This window comes from Triticum aestivum, chromosome 1D (genome assembly GCF_018294505.1).
Source record: "Triticum aestivum cultivar Chinese Spring chromosome 1D, IWGSC CS RefSeq v2.1, whole genome shotgun sequence".
Taxonomy (NCBI): Eukaryota; Viridiplantae; Streptophyta; class Magnoliopsida; order Poales; family Poaceae; genus Triticum; species Triticum aestivum.
Window position 1 is genome coordinate 264,003,139 of NC_057796.1, and position 16,971 is coordinate 264,020,109.

Consider the following 16,971-nt stretch of genomic DNA (forward strand, 5'->3'; position numbering starts at 1 on the left):
TGTTGTAAGAGATGATCATGTTTTGTAAAAGTTATCGACTACTGGTAGGAGCCATATGGTATTCGCTTTATTGTATGAAATACAATCGCCATGTAATTGCTTTACTTTATCACTAAGCGGTAGCGATAGTCGTAGAATCAATAGTTGGCGAGACGACAACGATGCTTCGATGGAGATCAAGGTGTCAAGCCGGTAACGATGGTGATCATGACGGTGCTTTGGAGATGGAGATCAAAGGCACAAGATGATGATGGCCATATCATATCACTTATATTGATTGCATGTGATGTTTATCCTTTATGCATCTTATTTTGCTTAGTATGGCGATATCATTATAAGATGACCTGTCACTAAATTTCAAGGTATAAGTGTTCTCCCTGAGTATGCACCGTTGCGACAGTTCGTCGTGCCGAGACACCACGTGACGATTGGGTGCAGATATGGCCTCGGAACACTAAGACCGAAAGGTCGAGCGTGAATCATATAGTAGATATGATCAACATAGTGATGTTCACCATTGAAAACTACTCCATCTCACGTGATGATCGGACATGGTTTAGTTGATATGGATCACGTGATCACTTAGATGATTAGAAGGATGTCTATTTAAGTGGGAGTTCTTAAGTAATATGATTAATTGAACTTTAATTTATCATGAACTTAGTACCTGATAATATTTTGCATGTCTATGTTGTTGTAGATAAATGGCCCGTGCTACTGTTCCATTGAATTTTAATGCGTTCCTAGAGAAAGCTATGTTGAAAGATGATGGTAGCAACTACACAGACTGGGTCCGTAATTTGAGGATTATCCTCATTGCTGCACAGAAGAATTACGTCCTGGAAGCACCGCTAGGTGTACCACCCGCGCCGGCAACTGCAGACATTGTGAATGACTGGCACTTGCGTGTTGATGACTACTCAATAGTTCAGTGTGCCATGCTTTACGGCTTAGAACCGGGACTTCAATGACGTTTTGAACGTCATGGAGCATATGAGATTTTCCAGGAGTTGAAGTTAATATTTCAAGCAAATGCCCGGATTAAGAGATATGAAGTCTCCAATAAGTTCTATAGCTGCAAAAAGGAGGAGAATAGTTCTATGAGTGAACATATACTCAGAATGTCTGGGTACCAAAACCACTTGACTCAACTGGGAGTTAATCTTCCTGATGATAGTGTCATTGATAGAGTTCTTCAATCACTTCCACCAAGCTACAAGAGCTTCGTGATGAACTATTATATGCAAGGGATTGATAAGACAATTCCCGAGCTCTTCACAATGCTAAAGGCTGCGGAGGTAGAAATCAAGAAGGAGCATCAACTTTTGATGGTCAACAAGACCACTAGTTTCAAGAAAAAGGGTAAAGGGAAGAAGGGGCACTTCAAGAAGAACGACAAGCAAGTTGCTGCTCAAGTGAAGAAACCCAAGTCTGGACCTGAGCCTGAGAGTGAGTGCTTCTACTTCAAAGGGACTGGTCACTGGAAGTGGAACTGCCCCAAGTATTTGGCGGATTAGAAGGATGGCAAAGTGAAAGGTATATTTGATATACATGTTATTGATGTGTCCCTTACTAATACTCGCAGTAGTACTGGGTATTTGATACTGATTCTGTTGCTCATATTTGCAACTCGAAACAGGGACTACGGATTAAGCGAAGATTGGCTAAGGACGAGGTGACGATGCACGTGGGAAATGGTTCCAAAGTCGATGTGGTCGCCATCGGCACGCTACCTCTTCGTCTACCTTCGGGATTAGTTTTAGACCTGAATAATTGTTATTTGGTGCCAGCGTTAAGCATGAACATTATATCTGGATCTTGTTTGATGCGAGACGGTTATTCATTTAAATCAGAAAATAATGGTTGTTCTATTTATATGAGTAATATCTTTTATGGTCATGCACCCTTGATGAGTGGTCTATTTTTACTGAATCTCGATAGTAGTGATACACATATTCATAGTGTTGAAGCCAAAAGATATAAGTTTAATAATGATAGTGCAACTTATTTGTGGCACTACCATTTAGGTCATATTGGTGTAAAGCGCATGAAGAAACTCCATGCTGATGGGATTTTGGAATCACTTGATTATGATTCACTTGATACTTGCGAACCATGCCTCATGGGCAAGATGACTAAGACTCCGTTCTCCGGAACAATGGAGCGAGCAACAAACTTGTTGGAAATAATACATACTGATGTATGCGGTCCGATGAGTGTTGAGGCTGGTGGCGGGTATCGTTATTTTCTGACCTTCACAGATGATTTGAGCAGATATGGGTATATCTACTTGATGAAACATAAGTCTGAAACATTTGAAAAGTTCAAAGAATTTCAGAGTGAAGTGGAAAATCATCGTAACAAGAAAATAAAGTTTCTACGATCTGATCGTGGAGGTGAATATTTAAGTTACGAGTTTGGTCTTCATCTGAAACAATGCGGAATAGTTTCGCAACTCACACCACCCAGAACACCACAACGTAATGGTGTATCCAAACATCATAACCGCACTTTATTAGATATGGTGTGATCTATGATGTCTCTTACTGATTTACCGCTATCATTTTGGGGTTATGCTTTAGAGACGGCTGCATTCACGTTAAATAGGGCACCATCTAAATCCGTTGAGACGACACCATATGAACTGTGGTTTGGCAAGAAACCCAAGTTGTCGTTTCTTAAATTTTGGGGCTGCGATGCTTATGTGAAAAAGCTTCAACCAGATAAGCTCGAACCCAAATAGGAGAAATGTGTCTTCATAGGATACCTAAAGGAGACTGTTGGGTACACCTTCTATCACAGATCCGAAGGCAAAATATTCGTTGCTAAGAATGGATCCTTTCTAGAGAAGGAGTTTCTCTCGAAAGAAGTGAGTGGGAGGAAAGTAGAACTTGATGAGGTAATTGTACCTGCTCCCTTATTGGAAAGTAGTTCATCACAGAAATCAGTTCCAATGATTCCTACACCAATTAGTGAGGAAGCTAATGAAGATGATCATGAAACTTCTGATCAAGTTACTACCGAACCTCGTAGGTCAGCCAGAGTAAGATCCGCACCAGAGTGGTACGGTAATCCTATTCTGGAAGTCATGTTACTTGACCATGATGAACCTACGAACTATGAGGAAGCGATGATGAGCCCAGATTCTGCGAAATGGCTTGAGGCCATGAAATCTGAGATGGGATCCATGTATGAGAACAAAGTGTGGACTTTGGTTGACTTGCCCGATGATCGGCAAGCCATATAGAATAAATGGATCTTCAAGAAGAAGACTGACGCTGACGGTAATGTTACAATCTACAAAGCTCGACTTGTTGCGAAAGGTTTTCGACAAGTTCAAGGAGTTGACTACGATGAGACTTTCTCACCCGTAGCGATGCTTAAGTCTGTCCGAATCATGTTGGCAATTGCCGCATTTTATGATTATGAATTTTGGCAAATGGATGTCAAAAATGCATTGCTGAATGGATTTTTGGAAGAAGAGTTGTATATGATGCAACCAAAAGGTTTTGTCGATCCAAAGGGTGCTAACAAAGTGTGCAAGCTCCAGCGATCCATTTATGGACTGGTGCAAGCCTCTCGGAGTTGGAATAAACATTTTGATAGTGTGACCAAAGCATATGGTTTTATACAGACTTTTGGAGAAGCCTGTATTTACAAGAAAGTGAATGGGAGCTCTGTAGCATTTCTAATATTATATGTGGATGGCATATTGCTGATTGGAAATGATATAGAATTTCTGGATAGCATAAAACGATACTTCATTAAGAGTTTTTCTATGAAAGACATCGGTGAAGCTGCTTACAGATTGGGCATCAAGATCTATAGAGATAGATCAGGACGCTTAATTGGACTTTCACAAAGCACATACCTTGAAAAGATTTTGAAGAAGTTCAAAATGGATCAGTCAAAGAAAGGGTTGTTTCCTGTATTACAAGGTGTGAAGTTGAGTGAGACTCAATGCCCGACCACTGCAGAAGATAGAGAGAAAATGAAAGTCATTCCCTATGCCTCAGCCATAGGTTCTATCATGTATGCAATGTTGTGTACCAGACCTGATGTGTGCCTTGCTATAAGTTTAGTAGGGAGGTACCAAAGTAATCCAGGAGTGGATCACTGGACAGCGGTCAAGAACATCCTGAAATACCTGAAAAGGACTAAGGATATGTTTCTCGTTTATGGAGGTGACAAAAAGCTCGTTGTAAATGGTTAGGTCGATGCAAGCTTTGACACTGATCTAGATGACTCTAAGTCTTAAACCGGATACGTATTTATATTGAATGGTGGAGCTGTCAGTTGGTGCAGTTCCAAACAGAGCATCGTGGCGGGATCTACGTGTGAAGCGGAGTACATAGCTGCTTCGGAAGCAGCAAATGAAGGAGTCTGGATGAAGGAGTTCATATCCGATCTAGGTGTCATACCTAGTGCATCGGGTCCAATGAAAATCTTTTGCGACAATACTCGTGCAATTGTCTTGGCAAAGGAATCCAGATTTCACAAGAAGACCAAGCACATCAAGAGATGCTTCAATTCCATCCGTCATCAAGTGTCGGAAGGGGACATAGAGATTTGCAAGATACATATGGATCTAAATGTGGTAGACCCATTTACTAAGCCTCTCTCATGAGCAAAACATGATCAGCACCAAGACTCCATAGGTGTTAGAATCATTACTGTGTAATCTAGATCATTGACTCTAGTGCAAGTGGGAGACTGAAGGAAATGTGCCCTAGAGGCAATAATAAAGTTGTTATTTATATTTCCTTATATCATGATAAATGTTTATTATTCATGCTAGAATTCTATTAACCGAAAACTTAGTACATGTGTGAATACATAGACAAACAGAGTGTCCCTAGTATGCCTCTGCTTGACTAGCTTGTATACCAAAGATGGCTATGTTTCCTAGCCATAGAGATGTGTTGTCATTTGATGAACGAGATCACATCATTAGAGAATGATGTGATGGACAAGACCCATCCGTTAGCTTAGCACTATGATCGTTTAGTTTATTGTTATTGCTTTCATCATGACTTATACATGTTCCTCTGACTATGAGATTATGCAACTCCCAAAAAGGAAAAAAAACAAGACGGCGTCCCGGCCTGCACATGGGCCGGCCCAGCAGTGCGCGAAGGGGGAGTGGGGGGGGCGCTCGCTTCTTCCGCAACACGTAGGTCGCCATATAGGCGCTCCCCTCGCCGATGGGCACTTGGATGAATTTTTGTTGTGACCTTTCTCCTCTTTAAGCTGGCCAACTGGGCTCCCACTGCTGCTTTTTCTTATTCATGCTTGACCTTTCTCTCGGGCTGGCTCTTTCGATTAGCTTTTTATTGGCTTGTTGATTCTCGCAACTCTAAACATATATAAGTTGCTAAGTTTTGATGTAAGGAGGCAAGGTGGGACTAATAAGTAGAATCTGGATATTTTTAGCGCAGGCGTAAGAAAACTCCGTTTGCGTAGGGACAGGACGGGCGTGAAGCAGCTACAGAGGAGGAGGAGGGCGACGCGAGGGATAGAGGAGAAGGAGCTGGCTGCGGCTGGAGTAGCAGGGGCCAGTTTTTTGTTTTTATTTGGAAAACGATCGACTAAATTATGTGCCATTTTTACGTGCTCGTTTCCTGGTTATGGGCCGACCCGATGATGTACGCGAGCTTTCAGCGAAAGCTCTACTGTTAGGAGCTCTCGGGGAATAGTACCACCTCGTAGGAGGAACCGGCCATAGAGAGAGGAAGTGAAAAAAAGGATGACGGTGAACCCACAGATTCAATCCGTGCTTTATTACTAGGGAGAGATTTTTGGCATCCGTCTCATGCCAAGGGGGTCCACGAGGCAGTGACAAGCTCGGTTGCCCCTCCCCGGGGGTAGGGCGCACCTAGCGAGCATGTCCTCATAGGTCTTCTGGTTCTCCCGTGAAGCTTCGGGGGTCTCTTTTGGTCCACAAACAATCACCATAAATTTTCAGCCGATTCCCAGAATTTTTATTTCTGCACAAAAAACGACACATCGGTAGTTCTGCTGAAAACAGCGTCAGTCCGGGTTAGTTGTAATAAAATCATACCAAAACCATATAAAATTGTTGCAAACATGGCATGAATACTTCATAAATTATAGATACATTGGAGACGTATCAGAGGGTTCACGTTCGAATGACCGTCGTGTGTAAGCACTCTTTTCCCGGTTTCTACTTGATTATTCGGCATGGTTTGACTCCACGTGTATTTGTTATTCTTGCCAGGCGCTCTCCATGGCGCAGTATTTTCATACTAGGTCCAACAATTCGGTGAAGCTTTGCATATGGCGACGGGCGAGGGCATTTAAAATCCCTTCGTCTCGGCAGTTAGACCGAAAGGTCGCAATTATATCTTTATCATAGTGAGTTGTGATCCTGTCCTTTACCAAAAAGAATCTAGCCCAGTAATAGTGGGCTGTCTCTCCAAGCTGTTGTTTGTACATCAGGTCCCATATGTCCGGAGGTCCCGAATTATCTGGGGAGTACTCGGCATGGGGGGTGGGTGGGAAAAAATCCGTATTGCCCCAGGTTGGGTGTCCGGAACTCCAGCGGCAGTGTCCACGATCCCCGAAGTGTTTGGCATCTGGAATCCGACGTTCGCACTGTTAGCGGGCGGTGACGGGGACTCGAAGTCGCATTTTAGACCGGAATTCGGCCCCGGACTCTCTTCGGGACAATCGTCGGGTTCCGGACTCGAAGCCTGATCACTGATCCGGACACAACGTGTTTTTAGCTTGGGAGATTGCGAACCCTCGGCCGATTCTTCAATAGTGGAAATGAGGTGAGTTATGGGTGGGACGTAGATCTCCCTGTTGTTGGGTTTAAGCCTGATCTGGTCATTGACCGAAGATTGGCCGTTGCAGACTCCCATGGCTCGGATTCGATCAAGCATGTCGTTTATCGATGAAAGGCCCACTGGGTCCGCACTACCCAGGTATTCAGGGTTGTTCCGTAGCGTGACCGCTCCAGGGATGTTTCAAGATGGATCCAGGCAGTGTTTGGATGGCACCATCCGAGTATTCTGGCGGGGTCTGGATTTAGGGCCAGGCTCCGCATGTCATCGGTTCCCGTCTCTGAGGTCAAAGCGTCGGGATCGGCGAGTTTCCTGAGGGGAATCGGCAAATTTATTAGAGTAAGATCTCCCCGGGAGTCGGCGGTGAACTCTAGGCTCCCGAACCTGATCTTCCGACCAGGGGTGAAGCTTCCATCCTGGCCAGGATGGCCGGACGAATTGATATGCAGTTTAACACTGCCGGGCAGTAGAGCCCGGCCAGGGGCTAAGATGTCCCCGACGTAAGTGGTCATCGATCCTTCTAGCGATGCAACGACGGAACTCTCAATGAAAGCACCAATGTTGGTGTCAAAACCGGCGGATCTCGGGTAGGCGGTCCCGAACTATGGTCTTGGATCGATGGGGAACAAGGGACGTTGGACACGATATTTACCCAGGTTTGTGCCCTCTCTAGGAGGAAATATCCTACGTCCTGCTTGATAATATTGCTTGTGTATATGGCGATTACATAGTTGATCTACCACGGGATCAGATGAACTAAACCCTAAAGTAGTAGGATGGCGATTGTTCTTGTAGCCTCTACAGACTAAACCCTCCGGTTTTTATTGACACCGGGGGTATTAGGGTTACACATAGTCGGTTGCATCAGGTAAATAGGAATGCCGAATCTTCCATCTTGACTTGGGGTGTACCCAAGGCACAAAAAAGGTCTTTGGCCCGGATGTAGTGCGGCCTAGCTGTCCGGCCTACGAAAGATAGGCTGACAGCCCGAGCACCCCCTAGTCTAGGACTCCCTCAATGAGTCAGGGCACGTCAGCGAGCACGAGCTCCCTACCATGGTGGTCGAGCATGGGAGCGGCATTACGATGGCGGAACTAGTGGAGGAAAGGAGGGAATTAGAAGAGGGGATTGTCGGTGTCAAAATCGGCAGATCTCGGGTAGGGGGTCCCGAACTGTGCATTTTAGGATCGAAGGTAACAGGAGACAGGGACACGATGTTTACCCAGGTTCGGGCCCTCTTAATGGAGGTAATACCCTACTTGCTGCTTGATTATCTTGGATGAATATGGGGGTTACAAGAGTTGATCTACCTCGAGATCGCAATGGCTAAACCCTAGATGTCTAGCCTGTATGATTATGATTGTCCCTGCGAACTAAACCCTCCGGGTTTTTATAGACACCGGAGGGACCTAGGGTTATACAGAGTCGGTTTACAGAGGAAGGAATCTTCATATCCGAACGCCAAGCTTGCCATCCACGTAAAGGAGAGTCCTATCCGGACACGGGAGGAAGTCTTCAGTCTTGTATCTTCACGGCCCATTATTCCGGCCCACGTCACATAGCCCGGACGCCCGAGGACCCCCTAATCCAGGACTCCCTGAGTAGCCCCTGAACTAGGCTTCAATGACGATGTGTGCGGCGCGCTGATTGTCTTCGGCATTGCAAGGCGGGTTCCTCCTCCGAATACTTCAAAGCATCTGTCCCAAAGAGTTATACTCGGCTTTTCATTTAATGTTACACCCTTTGGCTTCTGCTCCACCGTTGCTCCTGCTTCCACGTGTCGAGCGAATACAAAAGGTCAGAGTATTTTTTGCACATAACACCCTGGCCATATAAAAAAGGCGTATATTTAAAGGGATTGGATCTCAGATGCCATTCCACACCAAGCGGAAAATCCTTAGCGCTTGCTAGGAGAAACCATTCATACATGGCTAGCGCTCCCAGTTCTTCCTCCCGCCCCCATGGCTCCGAAAAAGGCGATTGGGAGAGATGTTCAGTATCCCATGACCAGCTGAGTAAGATTCAAACGTAGGGATTCCTTCCCCCTGCGGATCTAGTCCCTGTCCGGGCAGGACTAACCTCTTTTACCGGCGAAGCCCTGTCGGAAAATTCCCCCAATCCAACTAGGGGGGAGCGAGTGTGCTTCGTATCCTTCTTATTAAGAGGCGTCAGATTTCCAATCCACCCTTTCCTCCGAGGTCTCCTAGAGTACTACGGCCTCCAACTGCACAATCTTACTCCGGCCTCCATCCTGCACATCACGGGTTTTGTCGCTCTTTGCGAGCTATTCCTGGGCTGCGAGGCCCATTTTGAGTTATGGAGGAAGCTTTTCTGCCTCGTCCCTCGTACCCAAAAGGGACCTGTCCGGCACGCCGAAGAAGGCATCCGAAGAGTGGCCCTCGGGGTGGTTTTATATTAAAGATGTCGCCCTCCCAGACACAGTCCGAATGGGCCTTCCCGAATTTTCCAGCGCTCCATTGAAGACGCCACAGCTGGTGCCCTCGGAGCCTCAAGGAGGAACATAGCGCGGAAGTCCAACAATTAATGGGCAAGATAAGGACGCTCGCCTAGTCCGGATTATCAATAATCGAGGTAATGGCGACTTCCATAGCGCGGGGTGTTCAGCCACTCCAATTTAGAGGGCTCCCTATGTGGCACTATAATGGGGAAGATGACGCCTCACGCTACGGACAAAAGGGTCCGGACACCCTTGCCACCCTGGCCACAATTGGCCGATCTGTACAAAGGGGAGAAAGAGGAGTTCACTCGTCTTAAGCGCCGAGGGGGATTTTCCATGTACAATCCTCCTAACTGGGTGAGTTTTAATCCCACCGCCTTACTCAATCCTCTCCCTGAGTTATGTTCGATTGATATTAACCTATCCATTGTTAATAGGAATGGCGGAAGGTTGTCGCGGGGATCCATAGCCCTGCCCCACTGTCGGAGGACCATAACCGGGACCTCGATCCCGGATACGAAGAGGATCCGGACATATTTGTAGAGCTCAAGGAGGGAATCTTCTACCAGGCGAGCTATGACGGCATAGAAGTGGCCATCATGGCCGATTATCCTGGCCCTCTTCCTGCTTCACATGTAAGTAGTCAGGAGACATCTCCTCCAAAAGAACTTCCTCATTATGCCTCATCCGCTGCACTGTCTCGTGCTCCAAAGGAGAAGCGCTCGGCACGCCATGCTACACCAGAGGCGTCTCATAAGAGAGCGGCGCCTGCGCCCGACGGGTCTTCGAAGAGGAAGGCAAATGACAACACGACCAAGCCTTCATCCGAGAGGTATGACATTAAATATGCCCTCTGGCAGTCACATCGAACTGTGACATTGTTCGCTGTGTTTTATTAGGAAGAGTGTTCACCAGACTATGTCCGGGGATCCTGCCGATCGCGCCTCCACCCATCAGGTTCCAGACCCTGCCTCTAGAGCGGGGGCTGACACGGGAGTGACACCGGACTGTCCTCCTTCAGAGGATTCAGATGATGTATCCGTCACAAACTCTGAAGTAGAGAGCGCCATGAATCATCGGCGCCGGAGGGCCGCTCTTCGCGACCCCACCTGTACTAAAGAGATATTCAACGCCTTCAGCTCGGCTGATGCGTACATTCGAGCTGCTCGGGATGGGCTTGTCAGAGCCACTAACCAGCATTTGAAAGATATGCGGGTAAGTACGCATTGTACAAATCTGGTAATCATATACCAGTAGCCCCCGAGACTTGAAGCAATTTGAAACAACTGATTTAAGGATCATTGTATAATCAGGCACTCATAGAGAAGAACAACATGCTGTCTCATGAGCTGGAGAAGTGTCAGACCCAGCTAGCTGTTGTTACCGCCGAACTGGAGAAATCCAAGGAGGCACCGCCTGGTAATGTTCCCCTCCATCCAGAAAAATATAATCATATACCAGTAATGTTAATACTGTCGTATTTCCCATGGCATGATCATTAGATCAACTGAAAGAGGAACTGGAGGTGATGCAGCTGGGTAAACAACAGATCGAAAGGCAACTGGCCGCTGGCGAACGTGTGTTGACGCAGACCAGGGATGATAAGAACAAGCTGCAGGATTCCAACACCCAGCTGGGCGAAGAGCTAAGACGTGCGAACCCAGCTAGTGGACGTCGTAAAAGAAAACAGGAGGCTATGGGGCGGCATATTCAGTATGCTTTTGAACTTACCTTTGTGTAGTGCGATAAATAAAGGAGTTAATAGTTTTATGTCTGCAGGTATGCTGACTGGCCGGCCTGAAGAGGAAACGTCCGGATCTCAAGGCGATCTGCTGCAAGAGCTATCCCAAGTGCACGATCGAGCTCGGAAAGCGATACGGAGTGTTGCTAAGGCTTTATGGCCATCCGTCTCTCCTCCACGAAGTATGGAGGAGCTTGTGGAGCTATTCAAGGGAGCTCGGCGCCGCTTTAAATTATGGAAGATATCAGCTTGCCGGGAAGGCGCGCGAGAGGCCTGGGCCATGGTGAAAACACGGTACACCGGACTTGATCCGAATCATATGGCCCGGGTCGGACCTCGAGGGTCAGATGGACAAGAGATTCCAGTGAGCTTGGTATATGACCAAGTAAAGATAGCCGCCAAGTTTTCACAACAGGATTGTAAGCTAGACAGCCTGTTAGATGGTATAGAGGAAGAAGTTTTTGAGTCCAAGTGAACATGTACTTCAATTGAAAAATTTGTCCCTAGACGAATTGCAAAACGATTGTCATGGCAGACCTTTTCGCTTCGTCCTCCAGACCCGAAGGTGCGGAGTGTTTCCGAATACCGGACTGGTGATAAATATCGGGGCATGCGTGGAAACCAGCATAGGGGTCATAGTTGCTTGAACAGACAAGTTGTATCCGGCTAGCTATGTTATATTACTTATTGATTGTAAGAAACATCTTCCAGAGAGAATAGTTCCGTTAAGGGTTCCTTTCCCTGGGTGAACATGCGTTATTATGCATGCCCAAACTGTGATTCGAAAAATCGCAGTATACGTAACATCTGGGGATTCATAGTGCAACGAAGGTAAAACGTCTTTAGTCCGCCGACCGATTATTCCCTTAAGAACGCCAGCTTTCGGCTTCACCCATTCTGAGGTACAAGTCCGGATGACCCGGCTGTAACAATCGCAGAGGTGCTCCCTTTATGCCCTAGCCGAACAAACGGGAATGTAGGGCATAAGCACATGAGCCAGGCAACCCAGCTTGGCAAAAACTTAAGTCATAAAGGTGCATATAATGGCAAAGAAAAGGTATATATGAGAAAAGGGCACATATGCGGTGAGCTTGATGCTCGGGAAATGATAATAAGCTTCTGTAAAAGAAGCCCCCAGGTAATATGGGCGTATACATTTAAGGATGTGTGCCTCATAAGTGTGTGGTCTAGCCGCACAAGAGCTATAAAGCTAAAAAATTAAAGAGAGGAAAAATGGAAAAAGGAGAAAAAGAAAACGAACAATGAGTCTGGCTCTAGGCGTAGAATCTTCGGAGTCTGGCGACATTCCACGGGTTCGGCTCTAAGCGATTATCCGATGCATCACGCAGGTGGTACGCACCTCCAGTGAGAACTTCATCTATAATGAAGGGACCCTCCCATTTGGGCTTGAGTTTGGCCTTTTTCTTTTCTGGCAAGCGTAGAACGAGTTCAGCAACATTATAAGTCTTGGCCCGCACTTCTCTGCTTTGGTATCAGCGAGCTTGTTGTTGATAGAATGCGGAACGTGCTTCTGCAATGTCGAGGTGAGTCATGAATGATGTCGCAGGGCAAAACAACCTCTGCGCCGTACACCATGAAGAATGGTGTGTAACCGGTAGTGCGATTGGGCGTGGTCCGCAGCCCCCAGAGCACGGAGTCGAGCTCCTTGACCCAGTGTTTCTCTGATTCTTTCATAGACCGGACTAGTCTAGGCTTAATGCCGCTCACGATAAGACCATTAGCTCATTCGACTTGACCGTTTGTTTGTGGGTAGTAGACGGAGGCATAATCGAGCTTGATGCCCAGGTTAGCACACCAGGTTTTCACTTCGTCGGCTGTAAAATTGGCGCCGTTATCGGCGATGATGCTGTGTGGGACACCATAACGGTGTACGACAGCAGATATCAAGCCTATCACTGGTCCGGCTTTGGCCGTTTTAACTGGTTTGGCCTCTATCCACTTAGTGAATTTATCTACCATGACCAGCAGATATTTTTTTCTTATGGCTTCCCCCTTTAAGGGGTCCGACCATATCGAGCCCCCAGACCGTGAAAGGCCAAATAATGGGGATTGTTTGTAGAGCGGTAGGCGGCATATGGCTTTAATTAGCAAAACGCTGGCATCCTACACAACGTTGGACAAGGTCATGTGCATCTGCTCGGGCCGTCGGCCAGAAAAACCGGTACGGAAGGCTTTACTTACAAGAGCCCGAGCCGCGGCATGGTGACCGCCGAGACCAGCATGGATTTCGGCCAGGAGCTGTCGTCCTTCTTCTTCGGAGATACATCTTTGAAGGACTCCGGTAGCGCTCTTCTTGTAGAGCTCTCCTTCATGAACCTTGTAGGCTTTCGAACGCCGAATGATGCATTGAGCCTCATTCTGATCCTCGGGGAGCTCTCGCCTATTGAGGTAGGCCAAGGAGGGTTCGGTCCATGGGAAAATTACTGCCATTATCAGGTGGGCTGATGGTGTTATTTCGGCGGCTGAGCCTCCGATGACATCGGTGTTGTGTTCAGAATCTGGGGGTATAATCGGATCCAGACTAGTGTTGCCGCTCTCATCCTGCCACGCCACGGATGGCTTGAAGAGCCTTTCCAAAAAGATGTTAGGTGGGACGGGGTCACGCTTGGCGCCCATGCGAGCAAGGACATCCGCCGCTTGATTACTTTCTCGAGCCACATGACGAAACTCGAGTCCCTCGAACCGAGCTGATATTTTGAGTACGGCATTACGATAGGCCACCATCTTCGGATCTTTTGCGTCGAAGTCTCCGTTTATTTGGGATATTTCAAGATTTGAATCCCCGCGCACCTCCAGGCATTGGATGCCCATGGAGACAGCCATCCGAATACCGTGCAATAAGGCCTCGTATTTGGCTGCGTTATTGGAGTTTGTGTATAATATTTGGAGTATGCACTGGATTGTGTCTCCTGTAGGGGACGTTAAGACAATGCCCGCTCCTATGCCGGCCAGCATTTTAGAGCCATCGAAGTGCATAACCCAGTTGGAATATGTACCGTACTCTTTAGGGAGTTCGGCTTCTGTCCATTTGGTGACGAAGTCAGCCGATACTTGGGATTTAATGGCTCGGCATGGTTTGTACGTGGCAAGAGCTCAATGGCCCACTTGGCAATCCGTCCTGTAGCGTCGCGGTTGTTTATTATGTCATTGAGTGGTACTTCGGAAGTCACCATGATCGAGCACTCTTGGAAGTAATGCCGTAGCTTCCCGGATGCCATGAAGACTGCATATGCTATCTTTTGGTAATGAGGGTACCGGGATTTGCATGGTGTGAGGGCAGTGGATACATAGTATACCGGTTTCTGAAGTGGGAATTTATGTCCATCCTCCTCTCGTTCGACGACGAGCACCGCACTCACCACCTGGTGTGTTGCAGAAATGTATAATAGCATAGGTTCGCCGATGTCCGACGCCGCCAGGATTGTGTTGCTCGCTAAAAGAGATTTTATTTCTTCCAGTCCGGCCGTTGCCGCGTCCGTCCACTCGAAGTGGTCGGTGCGTCGGAGCAGGCAATAAGGTGGCAATGCCTTTTCTCCTAATCTGGAGATAAAGCGGCTTAGAGCTGCCACGCATCCGGCTAGTTTTTGGACCTGTTTGAGGTCTTTTGGTGTAGCCAATTGTGACAAAGCTCGGATTTTGGCTAGGTTTGCCTCAATTCCTCTATTGGAAACGATGAAGCCCAGCAGTTTTCTGGCGGGGACGCCGAAAACACACTTTTCCGGATTGAGCTTGATGTCATATGTACGGAGGTTGTCGAATGTGAGACGTAGGTCGTCTACTAGTGATTAAACGTGCTTAGTTTTGATGACTACGTCATCCATGTATGGTTCGACCATCCTGCCGATTTGTTTCTCCAGGCATGTTTGAATCATGCGTTGGTAGGTGGCGCCAGTGTTTTTCAGCCCGAAGGGCATAGTGTTGAAGCATAAAGGCCCGTATGGGGTAATGAATGCCGTTGCGGCTTGATCAGACTCCTTCATTTTGATTTGATGGTATCCGGAGTATGCGTCGAGGAAGCACAGTGAGTCGTGTCCTACAGTAGCATCAATGATCTGATCGATGCGGGGGAGGGGGAAGGGATCCTTAGGGCAGGCCTTGTTGAGGTCTTTGAAATCGACGCACAGGCACCAGGATTTATCCTTCTTTGGTACCTGTGTGGGATTCCTGGCATATCAGAAAGGTGTGCCAGGCGAATATGTCCCAGTTCTCGCGCAGGAACACGCGTAGTGCGGCGTCGATCGTCTGGTCCAACTGAGCCCCGATGGAAGCTGTCTTCTTAGGGTCCGTCGGGTGAACCTGAAATTTGACTATTTCATCTACTGGTTTGAAGGAGGTGGATTTGGGCCGCTTATCGAGGATTACATCGTCCCTGTCCACCGTGGAGTGTAGTGCGGTTAACTCTTCGGCTGCGAGGGCCTCGGATAGTGCCTCGAGGGCCAGGGGTGCGGTTTTGTTTTCGGTGCGGAGTGCTATGTCCGGATCACCGGCGAGAGTGATAATACCGTTGGGCCCGGGCATCTTGAGCTTCATATACCCGTAATGAGGTATGGCTTGAAAGCGCGTGAATGCATCTCGCCCCAACAGGGTGTGATATCCACTGTTGAAAGAGGCCACTTGGAAGGTTATCTCTTCGGACCGATAGTTCTCCGGCGTGCCGAATACCACATTGAGTTTGATTTTTCCCGTGCATCTTGCTTCCCGACTGGGGATGATTCCTCAAAAGGTTGTATTACTTTGCTAGATGCGGCTCCTGTCTATTTGCATTTTATTGAGCGTGTCCTCATAGATGAGGTTCAGTCCGCTGCCGCCGTCCATGAGCACTTTAGTGAGCCGAAAGCCATCCACAATTGGATTGAGGACCAAGGCGGCTGGTGCCCGTACTGATCAGAATTTTGGTTCGTCATCGGCATTAAAAGTTATGGCCGTGTCATTCTAGGGGTTTATTGCTGCGACTTGGCAGACTTCGGCGAGGTCGCGGAGTGCCCTCTTGCGCCGATTGTTTGAAGCGAAAGTCTCGAAGACCGTCAATACAGTGAGGTCGTCGTCTTCCGGAGAGTATTGCTCTGAGGTGTTTTTGGTGAGGATATCCTCGCCGCTCTTGGCCACTTGCCGGAGTATCCAACATGCTCTAAGGCTGTGGGTTGGTTCAGTATCCGGTGTTGTGTGTATTTTGCATGGCTTATCGAGCCATCCCTCAAGAACAGTTCCATGTCCCATAATGGGTTTAATTTTCTTGCCCACGGGGTTGGGTGCCCCGCGAGGGTGCATCCTTTTTGCCCGCCAGAGAGGTGGCGTAGAGGCCGGTGGTTCCCAGCAAGCTGTCTGAGTCTTCCAGGCGCTTTCCATTGCGCGGTACTTTTGTACTATGGTTGCCAAGTCAGCAAAGTGTAATACGTGACGGCGGTTGAGGGTGTTGAGGATCCCTTCGTCCGTGCAATTATTGCAGAATACTGAAATCGCGTCCTCGCCGCGGCAATCTTTGATTTTGTCCTTGACAAGAAGGAATCTGGCCCAAAAGTGATGGACTGTTTCCTGAGACTGCTACCGTACAGACATGATGTCGCATATATCCGGGGGACCGGAATTTCTTGGCGAATATTGCTTGTGGTGGGTGGGTGGGGCTAAATCCGACCCCTGACCCGATGTGGAGTCCGAAGTTTGAAAGACTTCCGAGCTTATTAGTTTGGGCTCCGGGATGTCCAATGATTTTTTAGGCTCAACGCCCGATTCTAAGTTCGGAGGACTAGGAGTGTCACCCCGCGGACCGGTATCCGGCTCTCCGAGCTCGGAAATCCAAACATATCTTGCTTTCAACACTGGGGAAGAGTTGTTGTTGTTTTGCTCTTCTACGACCGCTATCTGATGGGTGATCGGCGGAGATTTGATTTCTCTCTGATCGGGTTTAAGCCCAATCTGATCATAGTTTGTAGCGACCCCCAGGGCGG